We start from the raw sequence: 8,041 nt of genomic DNA, 5'->3' as shown, positions 1-8,041 counted from the left end.
TTTCTCATGCTTTTCTAATCACAAGTCATATAAATGAAATACTCTACAAATGTCAATCACATCTCAAGGACTTAAAGTTGTTTTTCTTGTTAGATAGGGCTGAGGAGAAACGGGGCAGATGATACTAGGAGATCCTAGTATCATAAGAAGATACTTACATAAGAAGATGAGCAGAGGGCATTTCCCTGAAGACAAGCTAACATTTCAAGAAGAATTCCAAAAAGTGAACTGATGTTTGCTCTACAAAAATGAGTCTCAGGCTCATATATAGCTCAAGTGGGTAGGCCACCAGCCACATACACTGGAAGTGGTGGGTTCAAATCCAGCTGGGGCCCACCCAACAACTATGACCACTACCACCAAAAAAATATATGTATGTATAGCTGGGAGTTGTCGCAGGCGCCTGTAGTCCTACCTACTATGAGGCTGAGACAAGAGAATTGCTCAATCTCAAGAGTTTCAGGTTGCTATGAGCTGTAATGCCAGTGCACTCTACCCAGGACGACAGCTGAAATGTCTGTCTCAAAAAAAAAACAAAAACCGAGTCTCAGAGGTTGAGAGGACACAATATGGAGATACAGCCAAGGCCACAAAAGGATGTTTGGAGCATGGATTTAAGTAATGTGACTGTAAGCTCAAGTGACCTATTTTTATTAACATAGTACAATTTATACCAGTGCTATCACACTATACAAATACAGTGATAACTTCTAGAAATTGTCTTACATGCTTTCCAACTGCCCTACTCCATTGTTTCGGTGAAGTCTTAACTTTAGTTTAGAGACCTAAATTCTTTAAATCTACAGGCCTCCTTTTTCAGGCCTGTAGAAAGAAATGACTTAACTAGAATAAAATTTTCTCTAAAAAGTGAAAGATTGAAGCAAGAAGAAACAAGTATGTAGGGGAGAGATGTGAAAAAAAATGGAATATGAAGAAACAGGGGTGGTGGGGAACATTAAGAGGAGAGAGAATAATTTTGTGTAGGACAAAACCTAATATCACAATATTTGTCCTAAAGTAAGTCATGGTTTAAGAAGAAAAATTGGGGGCAAACATAGAGCTTCAGTATGTTGAAAGTAGTCCATGTAAGGCGTAATATTTGCAAAGATGAATTTATAAACATTTTGCACATGAACAAGTTGGCACGACTGAAAGTCCTCTTTTTGATATTAGAATTTCTTAAAAATCTTATACAGATTACTTGCATATTTTTTGAAACTGATAAATTATATCAAGTATTCCATGTCAATCTGCCACTATAGAGTTATATTTAAGGAAAAAACAAACAGCTCTGTATTTTCTTCTGCCTTCCTGAAGCTGCATCTGCTTAGTTTTGGGTGTTGAGATCAATATTATTAAACTATTATCACTACTCAAGGTCATCAGTTATTCTCTTGAAACTGAAGTAAAGAAAAAAAGGACCCAACTTTGTCTTTTAAAACACTGGCCTCTGCTCAGCGCCCATAGGGCAGTGTTTAGGGTGCCGGCCACATACACCAAAGGTGGCGGGTTCGAACCCAGCCCAGGGCAGTGAAAACAACAATGACAACTACAACAAAAAATAGCCGGGTATTGTGGGGGAGCCTGTAGTCCCAAGTACCTGGGAGGCTGAGGCAAGATAATGGCTTATGCCCAAGAGTTTGAGGTTGCTGTGAGCTGTGATGCCAGGACATTCTACTGAGGGTGATATAGTGAGACTTTGTCTCAAAAAAGCAAACACGGCCTCTTTCCTCAGCTGCCTGACATTTTCCCTCCTTCCTCTGGGTCTTTAATTCACTTCTCACACCTCTTGGCTTTTTGTGGCTGAGTTAAGGTGACAGAACATGTATGCGTAACTTCTGCCACATTTCATCAACAACATATGTTTTTCTTTCATAGGTGTGGACTGTGGCCATGTTGGACTATTTCTCATTGTGGGACAAAATGGGCACTCCATGCCTTTCTTTCTCTACCCGTTCTGTCTTGTGACATTCTCAGTCAAAAGAGGTGTTTACACTTGAGTTTTCACCTGCTGCATCAGTGGTGTGATCTTTTATATACCTATGGCCTTCCCCTGCTTTTGGGTTTAAGAAACTTGTAGTTAGCCACTCCTCAAATAAAGGCAAATAAACCTCTTCACAGAGAGGAAAAGTATCCAGGAAGACACTCCAGACTCCTCTCAAAATGAATCAATAGGAAGCTCTTTCACTGTGCTAATTGGTTACCAATCAGGGCAGACAGAGAGGTCATCTGAGCAAGAGGACTTGGTGAGACAAAAGCTAAAAAGAGGTACCCAAACATATAAGCATGGAACCTAGGAATTTGTGGTACAAGGTGAGTACATGTTTGCTAAGGGATGACACCTGGCACTAGAATCTCACCTTGTAATGCTAGGTGGGAAAATGCAGATCCCAGAGAACTCTGGCCACCTGATGATGTGCACAGCTTTTTACTTAGTCTATGACAATGATGCTTCTCTGGACAGCAACAATTTGGCCCAAGGTCTGTAGAAATGCCCAGTCCAATGTGTAGTTGGCACTCTCTCCTCTCCCTACAGAAAGCTGTAGGCCAAGACTTCCTAATAAATGCTGTGGCTACATATTTCATTTTAATACTCCACTCTCCTATTATGGAACAACTGGTTCTCTAGCAGGAGTAACAGGACAGCTGGAATACAAATTCTTAAACCTCTTACATGCTGGATTGGGAAAAAGAAATGACTCACTGGTTCCTTTAGATGCCTGATTTCCTTATTTTTTTTACTGGGGAGAGATATGTCTAAATTATATACTCAGATTACGTTTCTCCAGAAAACAATAACCTTCCAGTCAAGGTACTACAGGAACATGCCTGGTAGGTGTTACATCAGTATGAGTTATTCCACGTCCAGAATGAGGACAATAACTACTGTGCTATGGGCAGTGTGCCATTTTTTCTTTCTTTCTTTCTTTCTTTTTTTTTTTTTTCAGTCTTTTTCCCCTCCTTGCTCTTCAGTCCTCTCATCCTTTTGGTCCTGTACCAACAGTACTCATTGAAACTTTAGGCCAGACGCATGGTAACTTAAAAGCACGTGAGGAAGTGAAAGGAAAATTAAGGCAAGGAAACAGATAAAAGAAAATACCCATGAGGAAGAATCAGCAGAAAAACCTTGGCAACATGAAAAACCAGTCCAGAGCTCACACACACACCCCACCAGGGACCATAAGGTCGCTATTGCATAGGATTTCACCTATGAAGAAATATTAACTATGACAGAAGGGGAACTTAAAAGCAGATAATGAGAGGCAGTGCCAGTGGCTCAAAGGAGTAGGGCGCAGGCCCCATATGCCAGAGGTGGTAGGTTCAAACTCGACCTCGGCCAGAAACTGCAAAAAAAGAAAAAGCACATGATGAATACAATGAAGGAAATTGCTGATAAAGTAGAAAATAACCAAAAAGAAATCCAAAAACAGACTCAAATAAGACATGAACGATATGAAGAATATAGAAAGGATATAGCAGAGCTGAATGAATTGAAGCCGTCAATTAGAGAACTTAAAGATGCAATAGAAAGTATCAACAATAGATTAGACCATTCAGAAGAAAGAATCTAGGAGGTAGAGGACAAAGCTCTTGAGATAACTCAGATAGTTAAAGAGGCAGAAAGGAAGAGAGAGAAAGCAGAATATTCACTGACAGAATTATGGGACTTTATGAAGCGTTCAAATATAAGAGTTATAGGCATCTAATAAACAATTTTTTTTTTTGCAGTTTTTTTTGGCTGGGGCTGGGTTTGAACCCTCCACCTCCGGTATATGGGGCCAGCACCCTACTCCTTTGAGCCACAGGCGCTGCCCGAGTTATAGGTATCTATAAGAGCTGCTAGGAGTAAGCACCAATGAAGCTACAGGGGCAAATCCATCAGGGTCACTACAGACTTCTCTAATGAAACTTTTCAAGCCAGAAGGCAATGGTCATCTAACAGAACAATTTCCAGCCCAGAATTCTATATACTGCTAAGCTAAGCATTAAAATTGATGGAGAAATCAAATCTTTTACTGATATGCAAACATTCAGGAAATTTCCCACAATAAGACCACCTCTATAAGAAATACGGCAACCTATTGTACACACTGACCATCACAATGGACCAATAGCAAAGTAAGCACTCAGGGATTAACAGACAGAACCTAATTTACATAATGATGCAAAAGATAAAACTAAGCAATGGACTTTCACAAGATAAGATGAATAGAACACTACCACACTTATCAGTTATCTCAATAAATGTTAATAGCTTGAATTCCCACTGAAGAGGTCTAGACTGGCTGATTGGATTAAGAAAAAACAAGCCATCCATTGCTATCTGAGGAAACGCACCCAGCCTGAAAAGCCTAATTAAAAGTCAGAGTTAAGTGTTGGAAGACAATTTTTCAGGCAAATGGAATTCAGAAGAAAAGAGAGATTGCAATCTTATTTTCAGATACATGTGGATTTAAAGCAACTAATGGGAGAAAAGACAAAGATAGTCACTTTATATTGGTCAAGGGGAAAATAGGACAAGAAGACATTTCAATTCTGAATATTTATGCACCCAAGTTAAATACTTTCATATTCTTGAAACAGACTGTAATTAGTCTGAACAATATGATGTCCTATAACACGAAAATAATAGGGGACTTTAACACTCCTCTTACAGAGCTGGGCAGATCCTCTAAATCAGTGGTTCTCAACCATCCTAATGCCACAACCCTTTAATACAGATTGTCATGTTGTGATGACCCCAACCATAAAATTATTTTTGTTGCTACTTCATAACTATAATTTTGCTACTGTTAGGAATCAATGTAAATATCTGATATGCAGGATGACTTAGGCAACCCCTATGAAAGGGTCGTTTGTCCCCCTAAAGAGTTGTGACCCACAGGTTGAGAACCCCTGCAAATAGAAATTAAACAAAGAGATGAGACTTAAATGAGACTCTAGAACAACTGTGGTTGATAGGCATATATAGGACGCTCCATCCCAAAGCTAAAGAACATACATTCTTTTCATCAGCCCATAGAATATTCTCCAAAATTGTTCATATCTTAGGACACAAAACAAACCTCAACAGAATCAAAAGAATTCAAATTTTACCTTGTATCTTCTCAGACCACAAGGCAGTAAAGGTGGAACTCACCTCCAACAAAAACATTCGACCCCACACAAAGGCATGGAAATTAAAAAACCTTATGCTGAATGAGAGTTCGCTATAGGAAGAAATAAAAGAGCAAATCATTAACTTCCTTGAACATAGCAACAATGAAGACACAAGGTACCAAAACCTCTGGGATACAGCAAAAGCATCCCTGGGAGGAAAATTTATTGCTTTTGTTGCCTACATCCAAAAAAGAGATGGAGAGCGCATCAATAAACTCACAAGCCGTCTTATGGAAGTAAAAAAGAAGAACAATCTAAACCTAAACCTAGCAGAAGAAAAAAAAATATCCAAAATTAAGTCAGAGATTAATGAAATTGAAAACAAAAGAATCATCCAGAAAATTAATGAAACAAGGGGTTGGGTTTTTGGAAAAATAAATAAAGTAGACAAACCTTTGGCCAGACAAACTAGGAATAGAAAAATAAAATCCCTAGTAACCTAAATCAGAAATGATAAAGGGGAAATAAGAACAGATGCCGCTGAGATACAAAAGATTATCTCTGGATACTGCCAGAAACTATATTCCCAGAAATTTGACCATGTGAACGAAATGGATCAATATCTGGAATCACACCCTCCCTAGACTTAACCAGGAAAAAATAAATCTCCTGATCAGACCAATTTTAAGCACTGAGATCAAAGACACAATAAGAAATCTCCCAACAAAAAATGCCCTGGTCTGAATGGCTTCACACCAGAATTTTATCAAATCTTCAAAGAAGAGCTTATTCCCATACTACAGAAATTATTCCAAAAAATTGATGAGGAAGGAATCTTCCCCAACCCGTTCTATCCAGCAAACATCACCCTGATACCAAAACCAGGAAAAGGCCAACTATAAAGGAGAACTTCAGACCAATTTCACTCATAAATATAGGTGCAAAAATTCTCAACAAAATCCTAGGCAATAGACTACAACTTATCATCAAAAAACTCGTACATCATGATCAAGTAGGTTTCATCCTAGGGGTGCAAGGCTGGTTTAACATACTCAAGTCCATAAACGATATTCACCATATCAACAGAAGCAAAAGCAAAGACCATATGATCCTCTCAATAGATGCAGAAAAAGCCACTCGATAAAAGCCAGCATCCTTTTCTAATTAGAACACTGAAGAGTATAGGCATAGGTGGTGCACTTCTTACAGTGATCAATACTGTCTATGACAAACCCACAGCTAATATTTTACTGAATGGAGTAAAACTAAAAGCTTTTCCACTTAGAATTGGAACCAGACAAGGTTGTCCTCTATCACCATAACTATTAAACATAGTGCTGGAAGTTCTAGCCAATAAAATCAGGCAAGAGAAAGAAATACAGGAAGCAGAGGTCAAACTCTGCCTCTTTGCTGATGGTATGGTCTTATACCTAGAGAACCCAAAAGACTCAACCACAAGACTCCTGAAAGTCATCGAAAAATACAGTAATGTCTCACAATATAAACTCCATGTCCACAAGTCAGTTGCCTTTGTATATGCCATTAACAGCCAAGATGAGAGGCTAATCTAATTAAGGACACAATTCCTTTCACCATAGCTTCAAAGAAAATGAAATACCTAAAAATATACCTAAGAAAATAAGTGAAATACCTATATAAAGAAAATTATGAAACCCTAAGAAAGGAAATAGCAGAGGATATTAACAAATGGAAGAACCTGCCATGTTCATGGCAGGGAAGAATCAACATTGTTAAAATGTCTATACTTTGGCAGTGCCTGTGGTTCAGTGGGTAAGGCGCTGGCCCCATAGACTGAGGGTGGTGGGTTTGAAACTAGCCCCAGCCCAACTGCAACAAAAAAATAGTTGGCGATTGTTCCGGGTGCCTGTGGTCCCAGCTACACAGGAGGCTGAGGCAAGAGAATCACCTAAGCCCAGGAATTGGAGTTTGCTGTGAGCTGTGACACCATGGCACTCTACTGAGGGTGATAAAGTGAGACTCTGACTCAAAAAAATTAAATGTCTATACTTCCCAAAGCAATCTACCAATTCAATGCCATCACTATTAAAATACCAACATTATACTTTCAAGACTTAAAAAAAATCATCCTTTGGTTTGTATGGAACCAGAAAAAGCCTCATATTGCTAAGGTAGTTCTTAACAATAAAAACAAAGTTAGGGTCATCAGCCTACCAGATTTTAGGCTGTACTACAAAGCCATAGTGGTCAAAATGGCATGGCACAGAAATAGAGACATGGACATTTGGAATTGAATAGAAAACCAGGAAATGAAACTAACCTCTTATAGCCACCTAATCTTCCATAAACCAGACAAGAACATACACTGGGGGAATGAATCCCTATTCAATAAATGGTAGAACTGGAAGAACTGGATATCCACATGTAAAAGACTGAAAGTTGACCTGCACCTTTCTCCACTCACTAAAATTGATTCAAGATGGATAAAGGACTTAAGGTATGAAATGATAAAAATCCTCAAAGAAAGCGTAGGAAAAACACTGGAAGATACTAGGGAAAGACTACCACTGGGGAAAGACTTTATGAAGAAGGTTTCCATGGCAACTGTAACAACAACAAAAATAAACAAATGAGACTTAATTAAACTGAAAAGCTTCTATACAGCTAAGGCGACAACAACCAAAGCAAATAGACAACCTATACACTGGGAAAGGATATTTGCATATTTTGAATCAGACAAAAGCTTGATAGCTAGTATTTATAGAGAACTCAAATGAATCCACATGAAAAACCAAGAGACATGAATAGAACCTTCTGTAAAGAAGACAGAAGAGTGGCTAGCCAACATATGAAAAAATGCTCATCATCCCTAACTATTAGAAATGCAAATCAAGGCTCGGCGCCTATAGCTCAACCGGCTAAGGCGCCAGCCACGTACACCTAAGGTGGCGGGTTCGAATCC

Source organism: Otolemur garnettii, unplaced genomic scaffold (assembly GCF_000181295.1).
Source record: "Otolemur garnettii isolate 467f Iridium unplaced genomic scaffold, OtoGar3 scaffold00387, whole genome shotgun sequence".
NCBI lineage: Eukaryota > Metazoa > Chordata > Mammalia > Primates > Galagidae > Otolemur > Otolemur garnettii.
The sequence above is the reverse complement of the archived record's forward strand: the minus strand, read 5'-3'. Positions refer to the sequence as shown.